The sequence below is a fragment of the Lissotriton vulgaris genome, chromosome 10 (genome assembly GCF_964263255.1).
Source record: "Lissotriton vulgaris chromosome 10, aLisVul1.2, whole genome shotgun sequence".
Taxonomy (NCBI): Eukaryota; Metazoa; Chordata; class Amphibia; order Caudata; family Salamandridae; genus Lissotriton; species Lissotriton vulgaris.
This window is the reverse complement of record NC_141698.1, coordinates 697,019,810-697,044,614: the sequence shown is the minus strand read 5'-3', so window position 1 is coordinate 697,044,614 and position 24,805 is coordinate 697,019,810.

Sequence of the window (24,805 nt, the reverse complement as noted above, 5' to 3'; positions counted from 1 at the left end):
CAGCAGAAAGGCATTAAGATCTTAGGACACATTGTTAATGAGAATGGGATTTGTAAATCTTTTGCAGAGATCAAGGATAAATATTCACTGCCCAGATGGCATTTCTTTAAATACCTACAAATTTGTGACTATTTAAATTGAAGAGGTACGAACTTAATTCAACACCAAGTCATTGAAGGAATTAATAGATCGGCTAAAATTGGGGTGATTTATCAATCCTTGGTCTCCACTAAGAAAGATGATGTTGAGAAAGTGCAGCTGAAATGGAGAGAATCTCTAGGAGATTTAGAGATTGATGTAGAGGATCTTTTAATTTTGTCAAAGGAGGCGCTCATGTCTGCAAACTTGAAAGCTCAGTTTTTTAAATCGTTATATGATTTATATTACACGCCTAAGCGAATGGCAAAATGGGGAGCTGGAAATTAAGGTAAATGCTTTCGATGTGGGGATGAGGACGCTGGGGTGATACAAATTTTTTATAGCTGTGTTAAGCTGCGGGGGTTTATTGAACATTCAGAAAAATGTATTACTTTGGTGATTAAAACAACGGTTGTTATCTCCCCAGCAATGATGCTGTTAGGTAAAATTCAAAAAGATAATAATTCTCTCCTGAAAGCAAAAATTCTGACATTTCTTTTTGATGATCAATGTGATATACATTAATTTGTGATTCTGTTTGCAGTTTGGCTGTACTAAGAACAATAAAAATTAAAAAAAATAAAAAATAAAAAAAGGAATGTTGAGATTCCACAGAGTCTTCTTTATGCTAGCAGGTTTTTCTTTTCAACACACAGCATCACCTACGGGGAAATGCTGAGAATTAGAAGGATTTGTAGCAATGAAGCAGACCTAGTGTAGGCGCAGACAGACAGTAAAAGCAGATTCATGACCAGAGATAGTGCAATTAGAAAAACTAGAGCACCAAATAGGTCAGATCTACTAGTCAAGTATGCCCTCAAAATGCCCAAAAAATCAGCTAGACAACATCCAGAGCAACAGATTAATTCTTACATTTAACAAACAACAACATTTGTTACGCAAGATTATTAATATGAGTTGGCCCATTGTGTTGAGTGACCCAGTACTTGGAGATAAAATGCCTAAAAGCCCAAACATTACATTCAGAGAGGCGACTTCCTTGAAGGATGCCCTAGTGAGTAGTAGCCCAGAGGTCAAAACAACTACCAATTGTTTGTCATCAAGGAAGGGGTTCGTTAAATGCACAACTTGCCGTGCATATAGGTTTGGAATCAACAAAACGACCTACAAAACTCCATTCAAGGAAAAACTGATTCTCATTAAAAATGGCTAACGTGCAAAACGGAGTATGCAATTTATGTTTTGGAGTGTTCTTGTGGGCTGCAATGCGTGGGCAGCACAAAGCTGCAGGTCCTCAAACGAATACTCCAGTATTTAAGGGCAATCCCAAACTCAGATCCAGCTTACCCGGTTGAAAGGCACTTTAAAGATATCCACAATAACAACTCAGATCATCTTAAATATTTTGTAGTGGATGCAGTTCCTGTCCTATGATGTGGAGGCAACCGGGAAGCGTTATTAAGAAAACTTGAAACAAGCTACATATTTGAACTAGACACCAAAACTTCACAGGGCCACAATTCAAGTGAGGATTTTTTTACTTGTCTTTAATCCTACAACACCATAAGGTATATTGCATACTAGATATACATGTCCCTTAAAAGCAATTTGCTGAGTCCTACAAAATGTCAATAACATATTTTTTTAACTGATAATCACTATTAGCACTTTATGAACATGAACAGTTAATCGCGGTGGCACTTATTGCATGAAAGCACTTCTCAAGACAGATCATACAAAGAGTAGAGATGTGGCTAGGCCCACTTGAGTTTTATTTATCACAAGCATGATTAGCAAGAACATGGGCAGTCTAATCAGTATAGAGAAAATACTATTAGACAGGTCCCCAAGGGAGAGACTATTGAAACTCAGCAGATTGAGTAGTCACATGAATTATATCTCCTTCAATATGCAAACTACATATATTTATATATGCACTTGGTTGCTTTGCAAGACACAATTTGTTCTTCACAGTTATTTTAAATAATTATTCAAATGATTTTTTTAATTGTTTAACTATTTATGTATTAAATGTGATAATGCACGTTATCTCTAGGCGTAACAATGTAAATGAAGCATTCGCTCTAAAAAGTGTGCCTTCTCCTTGTACGAACATCGCAAATCATGTGTGCATGCACCTAGCACTTTAAATATGTAAACGTTCTCTGCAGTCGCGTCATGTGATCAAGGCCTGTTCAGGCCAAAATGTGTCATGGCGGTGTAAGGGCATAATTAAGCACCTTATTGCACCGGGAATTTGGAGTTTGCAATCGTTTTTTCATACGTAGAGGATACTTGCAATAAAAAAACGAAGGTCGGAAGTAATATATATATTTTTTTAGGGCAGACACTGGTCGGTTTCCCTTGTGGTGTTAAAGAAAATAAAATAAGAACTGCGAAATGAATTGGATACTGTGGAGGCTTTTTTTGAGGTCGGCACCTGCTCTGTATCCCCCGCATTGCAGAAAGTGGGACAGGACTGCTATTTCTCATATCTATATACACGCACGCACACACACACACACTTACAGTGCAATGTAGCAGTAGGTTACATTTTTAAGAAACCAAAATGATTATGTCCATGTTATTCAAAGCCTGAAAAAGAGAATATAATCTGCCTTTGCCAAAAGACTGCCGCCAGTCGCTCTCATTACTTATATTTTTAAGTTCGCTGACATGTTGTGCATGGAGTTCAACTGTGTAAATTATGAGACAAAGGCCTGTGTCATATGCATGAAAATGCAGTAAAAGCTGGAAGAAGTGTAAGAAAATATACCTTCTGCTCTTTCCAGTGATCCTAGATCCCAGAGGAATCTCTCTGAGATCTCCGTGAAATCCACATGGGTCATGCAGCTGTTAATGAAAGACATTTTTTAGATGGATTGTTATGCCTGAAGTTCAAGTTCTTTCCAGGATAGAATTAGTAATGCAGACATTCTTAAAAGAAATTCACTTTATGGATTGCAGGCTTTATTTCGAGAAATGTAAGATATATGTTTGAAAACTCTTTGATGGTATCAAGCATCTTGTATCAGGAAATTAGTGCATAGATGTTATTTTGAACAATCTGCTAAATGTGCTGTGAGTTGGCTTAGTTTTAAGGATAGGAGGAATACCCTGGTCCTGATTACACTTTTGTGTAAATGTAGGGCTTTATTTATGAAGGCCTACATTACTTTTGCACTGCAGTTGCGTCACTTTGAATGATGCAGCGGCTGCGTAAATATTGCGCTAGGCTGCACCATATATACGAAGTCACGCATCTAGGCAGATGCGTCAGTTCATAAACGCCTGTGCTACATTATACCTGCGTCAGGTATAATGTATGCAGGGTGGGCATTCCCCCACAAGAAAGGGTCGTATGAGTGACGCAGTGAAATCTAGTAAATTTTGCTGTGCCGCTTTTAGGACGCCAATGCGTTAAAACCTTACGCCTGCCTCATGGCAGGCGTAAGGGTGATGCAGGCCCTGTCAAATGGGGCTAGCTCCATGTGAAAGGAACATTGCTGGAGTTGCATCACACTTCTGACACACAGTAATGCGCCACAGATCTGTCAGAAATACTGACACATCTGTCATTCCTTGCGACATGATGTGTCATACTGTAAATATGGCGCATCATTGGTGTCGCAAGGAGGGCGCACTGAGAAGTGTTGCATTGCTGCTTTCACGCAGCGATGCACCACTTCTCATAAATGAGGTTCGTAGTATTTTTTTGCTATTCAGAAACTCCAAGCTAATGGGAAGTTTAGGACTGTGGAGACTCCACACATAAAAATATAGGACAGGCCTATTTTTTTCTTTCTCGACTGAGGAGACTCGACAGTCATAAACTTACTATTAACTACGAGTTTGTGATTAGAAAGAAGAATAGTCAAGCTTCACAAACTTATAAAAGGGTTTCATTCTAATGACCACACTTTTGCAAGATGTTGCCTTACAAGAATTAAAGGTGTGATACCACATATGATTGTCATCTAACAAGTAAGACAGCCATTCGTGTAAGAAAGGCTCGCTTATGGCAAATGGTAAACAATTGTAAGAGGACTGGAATTTGCCTCTTTTCAGTTAAAATTATAGGGATTTCTAAAAAGAACTAGTGCTTTCCCGCAGCTTTAAGTTTTCTCAAAGTGTCTAGTTATCTGTAATTTCATATTGTTGCATTCTCTACAGCATTTAGATTTAAAACAACGTCTTTCAAAGTTTATAAGTTTGATATTTGTTTAAAGCATGTGCATGTTATTAAAATGACAAACGTATTACCTGTGTCAATGCCTGTTTGAGCATTAGCGAGCGACTGCAGCTCTCAGACAAAAGCATCTGAGTAATGGATGCTACAGACTTTTTTTCCTTTTAAGCAGCATCCATTTTTTAGATGTGCTTGTCAGCTTTTGTCAGCACTTTTGCTTAATTGCTACCGTATGTATTTATACTTGTATTCAGTATTTCTATAGTGTGTACTGAACCAAAAGGCAGCAGGGTGCTGTACAGGGTCGAAGCCAAGCATACATTTAATGAATGACAGGAGAGTTAACTGATTCTTGGACTGTTAATACATTGTGATGTAGTGTCTTCAGCTCATTCCTGAATTTGAGCCGGTTTCAGGCGGTCCTGAAGGTATGAGTGCCTAGATGGTAAAGCTTTTCTGCCTTGTGTTATTTCTAATGTACCCTTCTTAGTCTGCAGTCTGCTGCTCTCCTGGCAACTGGTGTTTGAGCTTGTCTGTAAGAAAAGGTGAGGTACCAGTCCAGATGGCTTTGTAAATGATACAGCTGGTAGTGAACATATTGTCTGCAGCAGGTAGAGCCAATGAGTGATGTCATCATATTTCTTCTTACCCTTGGTAAGATGTGCTGCGTCGTGTAGGATATCCTTAAAGGTCACCTGTGTGGAGTTTGGGAGGCCATGGATAAGGGCGTCATCACCATCTAGATGCAAGAGTATGAGGGCTTTAACAGGTGTTCTGGAGTCACTTTATGGAAGAAGCAATTATGCTTTCTTTATAAGAAATAGCTGATACTAGGTCATCTTTGTTGTTTGGTCATTTGTTCCTTGAAGTTCAGGCTTATGTCCTGATTAAATCCAAGTCGCTTGCCATTCAGTGAAAATTGGGGGATCAAAACTATTAAGGTTCAAGTTATTTAGTCAGGTTATAGTGTTTTCTGTTTATTACACTTGAAAAATTACAGAAATTCTGTCTTGGCTACGTTGAGATTCCAGTAGGTGCTGGACATCTTGGTCTGGATGATTTGCAGGTGGCGTTTGCGATGTTGGATGCCTGAGGTAGAGGAGTCTTTCAAGCAGACTTGTGTATCATATGCATATTGATGCATTTTGATGCTGTTATCTGTGCGTAGTGCACCAAGTGACCTCGTGTAGAGACTGAAGATGACAAGGGTCATTATGGAACACTGAGGGACTCCACAGGTTCTAGTGATCTTTTGGGACCTGGAAGTGTCAACTGGGATTGGTTGGAATGGCAGGTGGTGAACCACGGAAGGACATTGCTGGTAAATCCAATACTCAAAGATGAGTATGAGGGTAGGATGGTCCCTGCGTTGAAGGCTGCTGAGAGGTCCAGAGATTCATGGAGGCAGAAATCACCTTCTTTTGTGGTCATGAGGGCATCATCTAATCCGTGGAAGGTAGCTGACTCTGTGCTGCATCTTGACCTGAAACTAGACTGGCAGTCGTGCAGAAGATGTTCAGCATTAATGGGATTTTGGAGTAATGTATTGACAAGGTCAACATTTGTATACTGTAGGTTTCTTTAGGAGCAGGAGGATCTGATCTGTTTTGAGATATTCAGGGAAGATGCCTTGAATGAGAGAGGCATTAAAGAAGCTGAGCAGGGGTGAAGGAGCATCCTTAAAGAATGCTTTGAAGGACAAGGGAAATACATTATCTTCATACTATGTGGTTTAAGAAAGTTGATTATGACTGCAAGGTCAGCAAGAGATAACGTTTTAAGCATGACTGTTAGAACTGGGGGTCTCTTGTTGGCAATGGTATACACCTTTGACCAAATAGGGACCCTTGCTTCTAAGTCAGGGAAAGGGGATTACAGTACTGGATAACCCCTGCTCACCCCCTTGGTAGCTTGGCATGAGCAGACAGGCTTATCTCAGAGGCAGTGTGTTAAGCATTTGTGAATACACACAGTACTGCAGTGAAAACACTACAGATGGACACCACACATGTTTTATAATAATAGGTATTCTTTATATAGATTCAACACAAGACCACAAACGACAAACATCCTCAATACTGTATTTAAATTAGACTCAAAGATGGTAGAAGGTATTTAATTCAAATTGATGATGAATGCAACAAAGTTCTCACTAAAGTAACTGGATGCGTAACGCAAAACAAACAAAGGTTTTGCAGGAAAGGAGATGCGCCGGTTCCTTGCTTCGGGGGAGATGATTTGTTGCGCCTCAATGCTTGCGCACAGTAGGGGATGCGTCTAAGTCCTTACCGGAGAGAAGGTGCTGCGTAGATTCTCGTGATGCGTTCCGGTTGCAATGCGAGAAGACGCTCTTCGATGCGATGTGACGATCCGATGCGATAAGATGGCACCCTTGATGCAATGACATGAAGACGATGAGTGCACGCCCAGCAGCTATGCAGCGAAGTCTGTAGCTTTGGAGCGGCAACAGGCCCTATGACACATTTCTCCGGTGATGCGACCTTGCAGTGGCGACACGCTTCTCTGGTGATGCGTCAGGTAACAGCCTTGCCGTGGGCACTCTTCTCTGGCCATGCGGCTGCAACCTCTGCGGCGGCGACACGCTTCTCCGGCGATGCGACCGCAACAGCTGCAACTGCGACACGCTTCTTCTCAATGCGTTGCACCTCCTGCTCCCAGCGGCATGCAGGCTTCTCCAGACAGAATTCCCAGCAAGGAAATTCAGAGGGGAGCTGGTAGTGAAGTCTTTTGTCCCTGAGACTTCAGCAGGTGGCAAGCACAAGTTCAAGCCCTTTGAGTACTATTCTGCAAGATAATGAAAGTTCTTTGAAAGTTCCTTCTCCTTTCCTTGACAATAAAGAAACCACATAGAATCCACTCTCGTATGATAGGCAAAAAGGGAAAACAGGTTCTGGATTGGCAAGTGTTTCCCCCATTGGTGGGAAGCACTTAGTGTTTTTTAAATACCCCTGAAACACCAAAAGGGCACTTGGTGTCATGCTTCATCATAGGGGTCTTCACGTCCCTCAACGGAACGCAGCTTTCTACTAACCAACGAATACGCGGGAGCACTGATGTAAACACTATGGGCTCCATTAGGATGTCGGTGGATCGCTACCGCCATGCGGGTGGTGGCGATCCGTCCGACATCCTTCCCCGCCCGCCACCCATTTCCCCCGCCATATTACTATGGCGGGGGGACCGCGGCGGATGGAAAGACCGTCCGCTGCTTTTCCACCCGGTCGACATGTCGACCGGGCGGAAAAGGGTTCTATATGGTGGCGGTGTCTGTTAGACACTGCCATCAATATTAGGAAGGCAGCGGGAACATGCTTTGCCACGGAAAGGCATTCAGGAATCTCCCGCGGGGCCTGTTGCGGGCCCCCAGGGTTTCTGGGAGGTGGGGGGGTGCACATCGGGGGTACCTATGGTACCCTCCTGCACTTCAATGTAAAACATGGCAGGCACCGCACGGTGCCTGCCACGTTGTGCATTGAAGTGCGGGACATGCATTTTTAGCATTGCGACGGGTGGTGCTTTCAGCACCTCCTGCCACAATGTTAAAAATGCGGAATGCGCCCGCCAGTGTGGCGGGTGCATCCTAATGGCCCCCACGGGACCTCCGCCCTTATGGCGGGCGGTCCCATTTTACATCGGGATGGCGGGCGGACAAAGTGCAACAAGGGCCTCAGGCTTTTCTTACACTTACAGACTCAAAAAGGCTGTGCCCTCCTTTACTGAACACATCATGGCAATGGAATGCCCTCAAGAGATGAATGAAGTAGGGAGAAAAAAAGGAAGTTATTCCGCTTCCTGTATGGAGGGGTGATGGGAAATGGTATGGGGGTGTACAATTCCACTGAAGAATCTGAAAATCGGAGTGATATCAAATGACCAACCTCATGTCCAAGCCTGCCTGGGCCCTGCCTCTTCTCCCTTCTTCTTAGGTTAATCACAGTAGTTGACTACAATGTAATGGTAATGGTAATGCCTGTGATCCATTTCAAGTGATGTGATATTATGGTAGACAAGTATGCAAAAATGTATTTTATGGAATGGCTGTTGGTGGGCACTACTTTTAAGCTACATGAGTGTAGCTCTTGATATTGTTGGGATTTCTTGTAGGGGTATGGGTAGTAGTAGTTATCTCATTGATATTTTTGGAAAACCTTGTGAGTAGGAGATGGGGGCACAAATAGGATTTGACTATCACAATATTTCAGGTTGATCTTTTCTTGACTATGTTATACATTCAATTTAGAGAAACAACACAACAGCCTGGCCACAGATTGTAAGTAAAAGGTCATACCTACATAGGGAGAGAATGTGGCCTAACAGCTAGGGTGGTTGACCTTGAAGCTGGGGAACCAGGTTTGAGTCTCAGCAGGGACGCTCAAAATTCTGTGATTCTGGGCAAATCACTTAATCTCCCCGTGCCTAACAAAAATGAATGTGTCGAACTGTTCATCTGTAATGTAACTGGTGCTAATGTAAAGTACTCTGATGCCTTTGGGTCTAGTTTGGGCTATATAAAACGCCACAAAAAAATACCACTTACAAATAGATGCAGACATCTGAGTGTGTAATCATTGCAACTGGCACATTAGGCATGGCACAACTGGACATAGCTCTGCTCCAAGAGCTCATACATATGTTTGCAGGGTACTTGTTCATATGTTTTCTGGTATTCTGCATTCAGATCCTCCCAAATTTACTGAAGTCAGTGCATACCTATGTCATTACTCACAACAAAATTGAAACAAGGGTGTAATCCAAGATTGAGAGCTTGCATGGAGATGCAAAGAGGAAAGTGAGCGTCAAAACCTATTATGGGATATTGTTGAAAGTGTTATGGTAAATGGGTTAAAAAGAAGAGGGTGGGGTGCATATTGTATGTGTATGAGAGGATATAGTTATATGAGAATTTATGTTTCAAACCTTCTTCAGTGTTGGTTGGTGGATGGTGATATGCCTGTGGATTAGGAAATGGCCAAAGAGAAAAGGGTCATTAATGGGAGAAAGTGATTCACATGAAGATGAGGTCGAGCCTATTCTTGAGGGAGAGTGGCTATATAAGAAATATGAGAAGGTGTCAGAGTTTATCTGTGAAAAGAAAATGTCTTACTGGCACTTCATTAGGTTCAATGTATTGCTCCAAAAAATATGATAGGGTTGCCAGTGGGGACCGAGATCAGGATTTATCTACACGTAAGTGCTTTCAATGGTGAGTGTAGTAGAACAATGGCAGCAGGTAGTCTACCATGTATTTGTACAAAGGCTCCTTGGGATGGTATTGCAGGGCAGTGACCTCTTCAGTATGAGTTAGTGAAAGTGCCACGATCAATGTGAAACATATCAGCTGTAGTCATTTATTTGAGATTGCTCCAGATTTTAAAAAGGGGCAAGAGTGTCAGTTGTAGAATGACAAACATCGGTTTTTTTAATGGTTAAGGATTTTGTGTGTATTTGGGTCTGCAGTGAGAAATTACCAGTCTTCAATATGCACAGGCAATTTACAGCTGCCCTAATTAACAAATCAATCAAATAATGAGCAGTACCTTCTCCACAAATTGAATAGATGTGAATGAAAAAGACAACCAAGCAACATGATATCTATTGTCACCTGATGGACCACAATCCTAAAATAGTCCCACACTTTCAGGGCACCAGGAAACACGATAAAGCACTACCTTTATGTGCTAAATGAACATTGCATAAGTGAAGCCCCCAGAGTAAATGACACACTAGCAACAGAGCACTAAACATTCATGGCATTGCAAAATGTGGCAGCGGCAACATTTATTTTGTAATAAATAGCAGGAAAATGATGCTAGTTTTTTTTTTTTTTTTTTTTTTTTATTAAACAAGCCGTAGGAGAAACATTGGTACATTAAATACATTAAATACTTCATAATTAGACAAAGATTTCCAGACAATATACAAGAGACAACACTAGACAAGAAGAAAAAAAAAAAAAAAAGAAGAAATTACCACCAAAAAAACCTACACAAACTGCAATAGCATACGGCTAAACGTTTTTCCTTTCATAAAGTGCTAGAGCAAAGACGTAGTCAGATAGAAAATATAAAAACTACTGGTATGGAACAAGCATCAAGATTGCAATACGGTTTATAAAGTGCTAGTGCTATGAGGTATGAGAGCCGCTAATTTAAAACAGCAAGAGTATTATTGTAATTTCTTAAGTGCTAGTGCAGTAACGTGCAAAGTTGGCATATATAAAGTGACTAGTGCATTAAAGTGCGGAGACCGGCAATATATACCAGCAGAAGTATTATCATTTTTTTTTTTAAAGTGCAAATGCAGAATTACGCAACATTGACAAATAAATATATATACGATGAGGTGCACAAACAGCTGATATAATATAGCAGATCAAATATATACTTGCAGTTCTTTAAAATATAGAAACAATACCATCAACAAATTGACTTAAATAAAACAATCAACTTCCTTTTATCGATTCAAGTATCTCAAAATATTTCCAGTTCCTTTCAAATCTTGCAATCGCTCCCACTCTACCTGCATAAGCTCTCTCAAAGTTAAAAGTTCTTCTCATTTTATTAATCCATTTTAATTGACATGGGGCTATCATAGATTTCCAATTTTGTAGGATCAAAGACCGTGCTACCGCTGTAGAGATAAAAATAAACACTTCTTCTGATTTGCTAAACCTATTCCTTTCCTTACAGATACCAAAAAGGGCCACCTCTGCCTCTGGTAGTAGAATTTTCCCAATTGCCATCTCCAAGTCTGCAAAAATCCCCTTCCAGAAGGATTCTAACTTTGAACAAGAGAAGAAGATATGATGCCAACCACCCTGACCCCTAGTTTTACATCTGAAACATTTATTCTCGCATTCAGGGAATATTCTCTGCAAGGCCTCAGGGGTATAGTATAACAGCCAACGAGAAAAAAAGGACATACGTTTGTAATTAGCTGCTCGGAGTGCTTTGTTTCCTAAATGACATATAACTTCCCAGTCTTTATCTGTAAAAACACACTGAGTCGTAAGACTTATTTTTTCTAAGTGACTAGCAGTTATAGGAGATGATCCAGAAGGGAAGAGATTTTTGTACCAGAATCCAATACCCGTATGTTTATCCCCATATAGAGCTGTTAACAAAACATTGGGTGTTGTGTCTAACCCTCCTATTTCTTTTTTAATAAAATTGACCAGGTGTACATATTCAAAAAACCTAATACGTCTAGGGTGTGCTCTATCTATTACCGTTTGCCAGCTGATTACTGTATTTTGGATGAGTAGGTGCCTTATTTCCCCAAATCCAGCAGATTCCCATTCTAGCAGGTGATTCAAAGATATCTTAAGACTCATTTTAGCACATTCTACCAATTTCAAATACATACATACATCTGAACCATATTTTTTAAATAAAAGCCGTAATCTTGATGAATATCCTATCAGTGTCTTATATCTTGTTTTCTTAGGAAGCTTTGCAGTTTTTAAAAAGAAAAAAAATTGAGAGCCTGATTCCTCAAGCATTTTATCAAAAAAAAAATTGTCTCTTGTCTGCCTATTCCTTAATAATCCCGCCACCATGTTAAAGAAAGCTGCTTCATAATATGTTTTAAAATGGGGCAGAGCAAGTCCACCTAGGTTTACAGAAAGTTGTACCACCGAGAGCTTAGCTCTTGAGGCCTTTTTATTCCAAATAAATCTTCTCAACATGGATTCAAGTTCATTAAAAAAGGGCATCTTAACTTTAATTGGGATATTGCTAAACAAAAATAAAAGCAAAGGCAGTACGTTCATCTTTATCAAAGCCACTCTGCCAAACAAAGACAAGGGCAACAGGTCCCATTTTTCAAGTAAGCTCTTGATTTTGTTCTTTGTTTTTAAATAATTTAGACGAAAAAGTTCTTGATAATCTCTGGTCACATAGATCCCTAGGTATCTTATTGGATCCCGTTTTTCTGCTTGGGGCTGAAGTTCTACCGGAAGAAAATCTAAATTTGAGCTTAAAACAAGAACTTCAGTTTTTTTCTCATTGATCTTATAACCCCCAATCTTTTCATATTCTTTAAGATCTTTCATAAAATGTAAAATATTTTCTTTATCGGGAGCCATATATAAGATAATATCGTCCGCGAACAATTTTAGCTTTGACATTTCAGCGATTGGGGGAAAAATTGCTACATTATTCCTTAATTTTATTACTAGAGGTTCGATAAAAAAGGTAAAAAGCAAGGGAGATAAGGGGCACCCCTGTCTAGTGCCTCGATTTATTTTTATCTTCCCTGCTTGCCTAGTGTTAATTATCACCTGGGCTAATGCCCCTTCATAAATATTCTGTAGCATATTAATAATTGAAGCAGGGAACCCAAAATAACCCAGGGAAGTAAATAAAACTGACCAGTTAACTAAATCAAATGCTTTTTCTGCATCAATCATTAAGATGCATGCAGAGATTGAGTTAATATTAAAAAAATCTAACGCCTGTATCAAATATTCTGTGTTAGCTGCCATATATCGACCGGCTATAAACCCCGTCTGGTCTTGATGTATTACCTCCTGGGCTGCGAACACAAATCTTTGAGCCCAGATTTTCATATAGACCTTATAGTCCGAGTTCAATAGACTAATTGGTCTAAAGGAATTCACATCCTCGGGATTCTTATCTTTCTTAACGAAACTAATAATTGTGGACTCTTTGAACTCAGAAGGAACCGTACCGCCAATTCTAATATAATTAAATACATTTTTCAAGGGATCCTCTAATTCCTTCAAAAACACCTTATAAAATTCAATCGGAAACCCATCTATACCTGAGGCTTTCGCTACCGCTGTTTCTTTTATACTATTTTGTATTTCCAGGGAACTTATTTCGCTATTTATTTGATTACGCCTAGAGGCAGAGATTTTGAGTATATCCAGATTGTCAAAATATTCCCTGATCAGTATTTCTTCCACTTGAATAGCTGGAGAATAAATTCTCTTATAATGATCAAGGAATATTTTCGCGATCCCCTCATTCCGAGTCTCTGTACCACCGAGGGGATCCTGAATTTTCAAAATAATAGAAGACTCTTGTTTTTTTCGGATCGAGTTAGCCAGAAGCTTCCCCATCAGTTGGCTGTCTTCATACAGTTTTTGCTGGAAGGCCTTTGAGCTGTTTATCTCTTCCAGAATAAAGAAGTCCCTGAGCGATGCTTTGGCTTGTTCCCATTTATTAGGCATTTGATGCAGTTTTAATGCATACTCTTTCTCAGCGGTACACTGAAGGGCAGATATTTTTCCCTTTTGGACATTTGCCTTGTTGCTGGAAAATACTATAATCTGCCCCCGGGCTGCTGCTTTAAATGCGCCCCATACTGCAAAAAGCTCTGCTGACTCTTTATTAACCACAAAAACATATTTTATCCACTCTCTGAAGCTCTCTACCCATAATGTATTCTGTAAAAGGGTACGACCCAGCTGCCACCTAGAACGGACACCCTCCATATCCTCCAGAATCAATTCAATTTCTATCCTCCCGTGATCTGAGAACGGATTACAACCTATCAATGCGTTGGAGATTTGAAGTGATCTGGAGGTTAGAAAAAAGTCTATTCTGGAGGCTGTTTGAAATCTATTAGAATAACATGTGTAGGGCTCAGTATTGGGATTCAGGAAGCGCCAAGAGTCCCGCAGTTGGTATTCTGACATAAAGGCCTCCAGCACCCTTTTCGTTTTTGGTTTTAATTGTTTCTTGTTCTTATTAGAGGTATCCCTCTTTAAATCCTGAATGTAATTAAAATCACCTCCTATTATAATTTGCCCCAGAGTACCCCTCAACATTTCACTAATTTGAGTCAGGGCCGTGGTGTCATCAGAAATTGGGCCGTAGTAATTTACAAAGTTGAATGTCTTTCCCAGCAGTTTTACTACAACCCAAAGCCATCTACCTTTAGAATCTCTTTGCACCTGCACAATTTCCCAAGGTAGGTTTCTTGAGAAGTAGATTGTGACACCCCTCTGTGCAACCCCTGTTGAGGAGAAGAACCCATGGGAGAAATATCTTGGCAGAAACAACTTTGGAGAATGTGTTTTCAGGTGTGTCTCCTGGAGGAAGACCACCTGGGGCTTAAGGGCTGTAATCCATTTTGAAAGGGCACAGTATTTCTGTTTGTTGAGCAGCCCATTCGCATTTATGGACAGGATTTTGCATGGATCAAATCCCATCTATAAAATTAAATAATCTTAAACATATTCTGTACCAACTAATTTCAAGAATAATAAACCTACTGTGCTTGTATTTTTTTTACTGCATTTACCCCCCCACCCTGAACCCCCCCAGTGATGTGGGAGTCCCCCCTCCGTCCACGCAGCCCACATCTCTCCCTCCATTTGCTTCTTCAGGTGTCTTCTTGTTACACCTGATGTGACCCATTAACCCAGGCACCCGCCTTTGATTGTTCCCCTTTTTTTTTTGCTAGCAAAAACTCGGATTCCTTAGATGTAATCACCTTTAAGTTTTTAAGCTTTTAAACCTAAGCCTTTGTAGATATCTCATTGAGAAGAGTCTGGGCCTCCTCTATATCGGTAAACAGAAAGAATTTTCCCTTTACAAGAACCTTCAGCTTTGATTGCTGTGAAATCGAAGCCTGGGCACCATTGGCTTTAAACAGTTGTAACAATTTTACAAATTCTTTCCTTCTTTTAGCCGCGGCCGCTGTCATGTCCGAGAATATCCTGCATTTAGTAGTTTCTGAAATAGCAAACTGACGTTGTTGATAGGCTTTCGAAAGAATGCGCTCCTTGATCCTGAAATCCGCAAAATTCAGTAAGATGGTTCTTGGAAATGGAGAATTCGCGAAACGCTGAGCCGGTACTCTGTGGGCCCTTGTTATTGTTAAGTCCCCCTCAAAGTCTGGTAGGACTGCTTTCTGGATGAAGGAGTTTACCCATTGTACTGTATCGGAACCTTCTGTTCCTTTGGGGACCCCCACAATCCTCAGGTTTGATCTACAAGAATGGTTCTCCAACTCCTCGAGTTTATTTTCCATAGAGATCCTCTTCTTTACAGCCTCTTTGATTGCTCCTGAGACCCTATTCATTTGATCTTCCAAGCTTGTTATTCTCGACTCAGCTTCCTGAACCCTAATAGGGAGTGCTAATGTTAATTCCTCCAGCTTACCTTTTCTGGCATGGATGGCAGCTAGCTCAGTTCATTGATTATTTTTAATTTCGCGGATTTCGTCGAGGATTAAATTGAGCATCTCACGAATGTCTAGCTGAAATTTCGCTTCAGATCTCCCTTCAGAGTCCAGTATACTTGTGTCGAGCCCTGTTGCTTCTTCATTCCTGGGAGTTATAGCTTGTATGATTTCCCCATTACTTATTTCCTCATTTGCTGTTGGAAGCTGGGTTTGAGGTGCAAATACTGTCTTGTCGGGGCCTTTAGATAAGGCACTAGGGGCTGGTGTATCCGCAGTATCCACCGTGATAAGAACCAAAGGGGGCTGGGAAGAAAAGGGGAGGAACAATTTTGGAGTTGTTCTTTTCGCGAAAAGTGGAAAATCCTTCACTTCCTTTCCTCCGGTTCCACTCTTTCCATTCTCCTCTTCTGTCTGGGCTGCTGGCATAGCCAAAGTTGGAGAAGGATTAGGAGTTTGAGGATGAACTACCACCTCTAATTGAAGAGAAGAAACTACAGTATTAATATCAACCATGTTGCCCTCCTTAATTACTGCTTTACGCTGTTCTTCATGCTGTTGGGGGGTGGAGGGGAGGGGTGATTCATCATCAGAAGACTCAGGTGTTGTATCTTCAGGCACCGGGCTTTCCTCCCTGTTGCCATCCTCCTTTTTATCCTTAGCAGCCTTGCGTGCCGCCTTTCTAGTCAGAGCGAGGCGAGTTTTAGCCTTTTGTCGGGCAGCCGCTTCCACTTTGCTGAGTTTGACCGCATCCTCACACTCTTTCTGCGGTTTGCCCATTCTTAGAAGTGCAACCTCTCCTTTGTTTTTTTTTTTGCGAAGAACTTTTGAAGCTTTAACTGTACCGTTACGGGTTTTGTGTGACCATCAAGAGTTTTTTCACTATTTACTATTTACTACTTGGCAGTCCTTACAAGGCCCAGATGCTAAAAGACCCCACTGATACTTTACTGCAGCACCAGATTCTTCATTAATCGCCTATCTCCAGGCTACAAGCCGATTTTCACAAGATGACTGTATTAGACGTTTTATTCAGCTTCCGTTAGCGAATGAGTCTGATTGCCTTCTTTTATTTTCCCCCTCCACTTTTGCCGACCTAGCCCCAATCCTTACGCTTCACAACTGTCTCAGTTCCAATATCTCTGTTTTAGTTTGTTTAGTGTTTTAGGGAGTGCTCACCTCGAGCACTCATTAGAGCTCACCGCGGGCAGCCCAGGAACGTAGCGATGCAGCAATTGAAAATCGAGCCGGACTCGCGGGGTAAAGTTTTAAACGGCTCCTCCGTTTCAGTCTTCAGAGGTTTTCAGCCACGGTCACCGACGCTTCATTCACGCTCCTTTCACCCGCTTTTCCTTGCTTCGCAGCATCCAGCATCAAAGCAATCTGCAGGAAGCAGCTGGCATCCCGGTAACTCGAACGCCATTCCAGAGGCGGGGCCGTAGGTCACGAGTCACGGGAGACTACGCAGAGGCGTGGATCTCTGCAGTCTCCATCCGAAAATTATGCTAGTTGTCAAGTTTTTATAAGAGCGAAGTATGCACAGAGGCAGCACAGAAAGTCTTAATAGATCTGGTTCAAGGCACAGCACCTTATTATGAATTCTTAGACTTAACAAGAATGTGAAGTAGAACAGGTCTGATATAATAACATTCATGCAAACAACCATGCAGGCACTTGTAGGAGAACCATCAACTGCATCCAGGATGTGTGACTAATCTGTGGATCAAATGGAGCAATACTTATGCATATGTACACATAAGCAGGAGTTTTCGATACAGGTATGAAAGTAATACACATTATTGATAGTTCATAATGGTACACAAGTTAAATGCCACACTGCAGGGTCATGTCTGCAATTATGTAACAGAAGCATTATAAGCAATTTAATAATCCCAATTCATTGATAGGTTGACAGTGTGATGGGTACTACTGCGACAACTGCTATGGCTACAACCTTCACACAGATCTAGCAGTAAGAATTTAATTGAATTTATTACATTTGGATGGTTACTTTAAAATATTGCAATACAAATTTCAGATAAATCAATAAAATCATGATAAGATAATAAGTACACATATGCACATTCACGTATCCTTAAAAGCTTGAAACAGCTAAATTACTATCAAATAAAAAATGCATTGTTCTTCATACACATAGCTCTCAATGAAAATTAGGCGTTCTGCCCGTCTTCCTTACTCTGTCTGGGCAGTGCTATTGTCCAAAAGGGGACATTATTGCAAGTCCAGTCCAAGTACTTATATCGAGGTTTCCCGAGTCAACCTTGTTGGTGGGAGTCTCATGTCATAGTTAAAAGAGTGCACACAGTATTCACTGCTTCCCCTTAGCCTAGGTGGAGTTTAAGCATTCAATGGCATATTTTTTTCTCTGCTGCCTCTAAGAATCTCACTAGTCCACAGTTTAATTGAGGTATTGCTGGGTCAAAGCATGCCAAAACTGCTTGTCTCCTTGAGTGAATATTCCTTTGGTTTAGGGGGACTCTTAGCAGCTGCCTCCTTTCCTCTATCAGCTCCTTTCAGGAGCATAATAAATGGATTATGTCACCCTGGCCATTTTTGCACAAGATTTTCGAGATGTCTCCCTCTTCCATGGTGGAAGGTTCTGAGTGCACAGGATCAAGCCAAGGCGATGTTTTAAGAATTTTAATTTCTGTGATTTCTAGTAGCCCAGATTGAAATATTTTTTAGGGGCCAAGACTTTGTAATTATTCACAGTCATCCAGGCATGCAAGCTTGCTGAAAAAGCTGCTTTGTTCTTCACCAATGTCATTTTTTTCAAGGATTTCCACACTCATTTCTTAAAAGCTGAGTGGTGGATCTGCATGTTCCAAAGGGCCAAGAGTCCAGTGCATGCCAGAACCTCCTGAAGATAGCTTCTTGCAGGAGAATCCTCCCTCTGCTGAAGATCTTGCCATTGAAGCTGATCTAAAGTTTTAGGGTCCGATAGTTAAATTTTATTCCACCTTACTAAGGTAGTGTCCAACAGTTTTGCATCTCTCCCTCTTAATGCTTCACTACCATAGGTAATTGTGGGTAGAATTTTGGCCTGTGGTACTTTTAGTAGGGGATTTAATGTTGGGCCCAGTAGATTAGATGTTAAGCTAGCACCAACCCCTTTCTTTTAATCTCCTCTAGGTGTCAGGCCAATGTTCCTTCTTTGTCAATGTAAACACCTAGGTACTTATAGACTCCCAGTGAGTCTATTCGTGTGCTGCCCAGCTGCCAGCTTCTCTCTGCTTCCTTTTTGTTATTAATTGACATAGTTCTAGTTTTCTTTAAGTTGATTGACAGCTTGTTTGCTTCAACGTAGTCCTACATGCTGTTAAGAAGATGTTGCAAGCCTACTACTGTATGGCTAAGCAAGATTACGTTGTCCGCATAAAGGAGATTGGACAGAATTATGCCCCTCATCCTGGGTGCGTCAGAGTAGCTGGTGTTGTGTAAATGCGGAAAGTCTGCCATGAATAAATTGAATACCATGGGTGCCAGCACGCAACCATGTTTAATGCCCTTGTTTTTACTTTCCTTGTTGAATGCGTTTCGGTGCCACGTTTGACTTGTACCCAGGTATAGGTATGGAGGAGCATTAACATTTTTAAGAGAGCATTTGGGATCCCCCAGCTTGCCAGCTTTGCCCACAGTCTTGATCTGTCCACATTGACGAAGGCGGTGCTAAAATCGATAAAATAAAGGTGCAGCTGCATTTTCTTTGAAATTGTGGTGTCTATGAGCAGGGATAATGTCAAGATGTTCATTGTTGTTCCTGTTTTCTAATGAAAGCCTGTCTGATTTAGTGGGATTATATCATTCGTATCCGCCCAGGCTGTAAGCTCTTCTAACAAAGTGCCCGCAAAGTATTTAGCCTCATTATCGATTAGTGCCACCAGCCGATAATTGCCGGGTGAGGCCTTGTCACCACTTTTGTGGAACGATCGTGGAGCCTTTCAATGAATCGGGGATAACACCACGTTGTCTCACTTCCAGGAATATTGGATGAAGTATTCTTGACCACTCTGTGGCCCTCAGTTTAAACAGAGGGGGCGGGATTCCATTCAGGCCTGGTGCCCCTTCCTTTCTTCCCTTTGTGATCTGCTGCTTAATTAGCAGATGCACAGCTTCATCTGACTTTTCCTCCAGAAGTTGATTTGCGTTTGAGGATATATGTGAAACTCTATTGTTTTTTAGATTAGCAGCATCACAGTCAGTTGGAGCTGCCCTGCTCTGGTCCTGGTGAAGGGAGCCTGCTGTAAGGTAGTTGAAGTGGGTGTGCAGATAATTGTTTCCTCTAATATGTGTGATGGAATTCCCCCATGTTGCAGGTTTATGATTGTGTTCACAATTTTCCAGAAACAGGCGCTGTCATATTGTTTTATGTTTTGAAGAAGTTTGGCCCGGTTGTTATCTTCATGGTTTTTGTTAATGCCCCATTTCAACTTCTTTAGATTAGTTCTTTGTTGACGCAAAGAGAAGAGTAGCAATAGGTTCCCAGGATCATGGGCAAGAATCTTATTGAGCTGTTTATAGTTCTTTTGAGGCTTCTAATTTGCGCGCCTTGTGCTGCAGTTAACCTATTCGCTTGCTCGAATGGCAGAGTGTGCTTCATTTTTATTTGCGACGCGTGTAGTTCGCTGAGCGTCTTGGTGAAGCGTTCCCAGATTTGAATGTAGTCCATATTGGTCGGATATGAGAGTATGAGATTCAGTGCCGATTCTGACAAGGATTCAATGTTATTAGCCATGAATTTAATTCTCTTATAGTCTGAAGTATAGATGGTGCCCAAGACTGAGACAAACTGAATACCAGAGGGAGCGGTTGCGGCTAAAGTTATTTCTTGTGGGCGATGATCACTATCTCCCTTCTCTCCCATTCTTAAATTGTTGAGGAATGAAAACAGCGAGAGACTAGTAAAGGTATAGTCCAAAATCAAGGAAGTTGTTGCAGTATAATAACTGGCTACAGGAGGAGTATCACCTGCGAATCCTCCATTAAGGGCCCCAAGATTGAAGTGTTCCAGGTCCTCGAGAAGGCTTCTCTTTGTCTTGTTGGTTTTCCCATGGGTGAAGATGCCTTATGTTGGTATATTGCAGTATGAAGTTTGAAATCTCGCTTCATATTCGTCTGATGATCCCAATAAGTATTGATTCAAGTCCCCCAACAGAATAATGTTTGATGATTCAGTGCTGCCTATACAAGTAGTTATTTGGCCAAATAGCTTCACTGAATCAGTTGCTAAATGTTTAGGGTAGATATATGCGTTGACAACCGTTGACAATCGTTACTTCTTTTTGTGCACCCGCCAGAGAGAGAATGACTTTGGTTGCTAAGGCGACCCCATTTCTGGATCGACTGTGGCTGCGGTAGGTATGGTTGTTGTCGATATATAAGTTGCTAGCCCACCTGAACAGTGACCGGTTTTTCCACCTTTTGTGGCTGGTATGCTGAAGCATTGGAACCCGTGTATATGTAATGGTTCAGTCAGCCATGTTTCCTGCAACAGGATTATATATCGAACGTTTTGATATATTGCAGAAAGTCAGGGTCAGAAGCTTTTGAGGCTAGATCTAGCAGTAAGAACCTAAAATGCGGTGCTATCCTTCTGTCTTTTAAGGTTAGTATTCATATTTATTGAAGTGACTTCTGCTGGTCATTTGGAATATCCAAGTACATTTCTCAAGCATGTGATGAAGGCAAGGATCTGGATTCATTTGTTCCTCTAGTTAAATGTTTTCTCATGATTATTGGGGTTGTGAGAGGTGTAGTTAATTGTAATGACATTTTTCACATCTGCTCAGCCTTCAATTAAGCAGTTGGAAAAGATCAGGAGTTTGCAATTTAACACTAGTCAGGTGATTCTGGTAACTTGCAGACAGGTACACGGTATGCCGAAATGTAATAAATATAACAAACAGCATTTAATTTTTCACATGAATCTCTCATATACATGGTTATGGAATAAGCTACATTTCTGCACAGCATACGCTACTTAAAGTAAAGTATATATCATCACTAACATAGTTGATGTTCTACATTTGTGTAAGCTGTTAAATGTTTCTGAGAAAAATATATATATTGGATTCTCTCTATCCATATACCTTTGGTGACCTGATTTAGGGTCTATATAGTAAGAGGACATCCATAAAAAGCCATTGAGATCTGCTGAACCCTGCATTTCTTTACCCAGCCAAGAAGGTGGGGTAATACAGTCTTCCTCATGGTGAGGCTAGTGTTGGCTCTGCCATAGTGAACGCCATCTGAATGTTGTGATGCCATCAGAAATCGGGTTAAACCTGACAACCAATTAGGCACGCTGGCCTCCAATTTTGACAGGGACAGCCTCCTTTCAATGACAGCTATACCATGGTGCATGCAGACTGACAAAACATGCACTGCCATGCAGGCAGAATCTCACAGCTTGTCAATGACACTTTTCATATGGCCATGGTCCTGATGCTGGAAGTCAATTACCTAGAACAGAGCAGAGCATTGTTTGCTACATGGTTTGCCCACCACCGCTAGCTACAATAGATGAAACATTTCCTAGGATAACTGAACATAGAAAGTTCAAATGGACGGCTAAAGGAACTGCAATTGAATCTCAGTGGCATCTGTAAGTTTCCCCCATACACTATGGGGTTAAAGAAATGACTGTGCGAAACTCTGATTTGGCTCCATTGTTCAATGACATTTTGTGACCAAAATAAGTATAGAGTACAACTACCTGTGCCCAGAAAAACTTTGGTCTACATCTTCTGCAGCAATCTTACTTTCTGCATAAATCAAAGAGAGGAATGCACTTCAAATTCTTTTGCCATACATCGGTATACAAATGCCTGAGGAGATTAACCAGGAGATGAGAAAAATCTGAGTCAGTATATCCAGTATTAAAGTAAATAATGTAAAAAGGCTGGAGTTTCTGATGTTTCTTAGCTTAAAATGATAGGTACATATAACAGTTGGCCTATGTGGGTGGCAAAGTGAACGTTTGGGCTGAGAAGATGTTGAAGCTTGAAAGATCATATTATCATTCCCTGAGATCTCTAACTGATGTTGCAATCTCTTTGCTGCTTTTGTAGTAGTGAATGCAGGATACTATTGTTTTTATCTCAAAAGGTCCTACATTGCACAATTGAAACTAGAGTGAAGCTAATGTCACTCACTAATATTTCCACAACAAGAAAAGCACAGATGTCTTTCACTGGGCCCTGTCCCGGTAGCAAACTGTTCCGGATGAAGCCCATCTTTGAACAGACGGCAGGATTAAGACTCCTGTTTGCAGGGTTCCCTTATACACCTGCTACTGCTTCAGCACCAGGCGATGGGGAGGCAGGTAGAGGACGTTTTGCTGGCAGAGTGCCTTCCAGTTCCGTCCAACGAGGCTGTCATGGAGCTGTCACAATTCTACCATAAATGGTATCGGAGCTATGACCCAATCTATGATGACTAGTCTGCCATCTTATTTACCACCCTGAAAGCCAGGCATGGTAATGGTGCTGTTTTATCCACGTACACATCCACAGTGCCCCTACCATGCAGTAAAAAAAAATCTCAGAAGCAAATTACCTACTCTTTAGTGGTACATTCTCCAATGCCGGGGTGGATTTCCTGCTGAGGACATCTCTCCCAATATGCCTCTTTCACTGGCGGAGAGAGCCTCATTTAGGTAAACATTACTGAATGCATGCATCAATACGTTATATTTAGCACATTTCCAATATGGCATAGAGGGTTCCTATAAGCAGAGGGAAGTCCAACCAGAACCTAAAGTACGCTGTATGTTTGGTGCAGAGCATGTTTGCTCCATTCCTTATACTAACATATCAAAGATGATGCAAAATGGTCCTGCTTCATCTCTGTCATGGGAGTAAAATTTTAATTGATATAGCCCTGAATCCGTTATCATTAGCAGCAGTTGTATAAGACAATATGGTTAGGGAAGTTCAAAATGTGTCCACGTTATTTCCTTGCACCTGCTCTATAATTTATCCCCGAAAGATGGCATAATTATACAACCTGTCATAATGGCTTAATTTGAGGAAATCTGCATAACAAGCATTTTGCAAATTTCCTGAAATTACACGAATTACACAAACGTAAATTAAGTTTTACCTGCCCGCATTATGGCATGTATGATTGTACTGTTGCACCATAACATTAACTAATCGAAACGTCTCTTTATTATTTTTTTAGTATAAATAATATTTCCTATGTCAAAATAAAAACAAACTGAGTAAAAATAGGAGAGATACATCTAGTCTGAATATAGCATTTTTGCGAAGTGTTTTGAAAAGTAAAGTTTCAAACCTAATATATCAAGCTCAGAATACAAACCTAATAAGTTATTTAATTTTTCTAGCAGTAAAACAAAGTCACTTTCTCGCAATAAAGGCATGATGAACGTGTTCCCACATTGTTAGTTAAAGTGCCCGATGTCGCTACGGCTCCACGGAATAATCAAGAAAGTGTTGTCCATTAGCAATGCTTATAATCACCTTCACACAGTCTTCAAGTTTAACACAAGGGCATATAGTGAGGAAAATTGATTTTCCGCTGTTAATTTTAAATGAAACATGTTTTGGCTTTGGTTTTAAATTAGATATATTCTTGTACTAAAGAAACCAACTATAAGAACACTCAAGCCCTCTTCACTGATAAGGCTAGTCTGGTTGATGGGAAATTTCATTAGTCCAGCTTCCACTTTTAGGAGCATTTGGAACTTCCAGTTTCACTTCTGTAGGCCAGTATTTCCTCTCTGCTATCATATATTTCTTTCCAGATTTCAATAAAAAGTTTCCTTATTAAGAAGGGAATATGCTGAGGTGTCTGTAATTCAACCTTTTTCACAAAAAGCACACAATGACAACACCAGTACTGTGTCTGACTTCTTCATATAAAGCGTGAGAAGGATTTTTGATGTGTATAGGTATGACACGTGCTCCAGCGCTCTGGACCAACCCTCTTACCATTTGTCCTCTGATGGAACTTTTCTTCGCTGCCTGAAAGGTGATGGCAGTTTACATTTAATCAATCAATTTCAATCAACAGTCTAACCCTTATGGATCGCTTGCCCTAGCTGCCACCTGTCCCCTCTGCTGGACAAACAGTGGAGCCCACTCCTTCTCTCATCTGGCGACCAAGACCTGTACGTCCTCCCCCTGCACCTCAGAGCCTCACCATCGCTCCAGAAATTCAGGAAGGACCTCAAGACAAGGATGTTCAACCAATAGGAGAAAAGACAGCACTATCAGACAATGCCTTGAAACCCTCACAGGTAAAGTAGCCAGGCTCTACAAACCCTGATTAATTCATTGATTGATTGACACGATA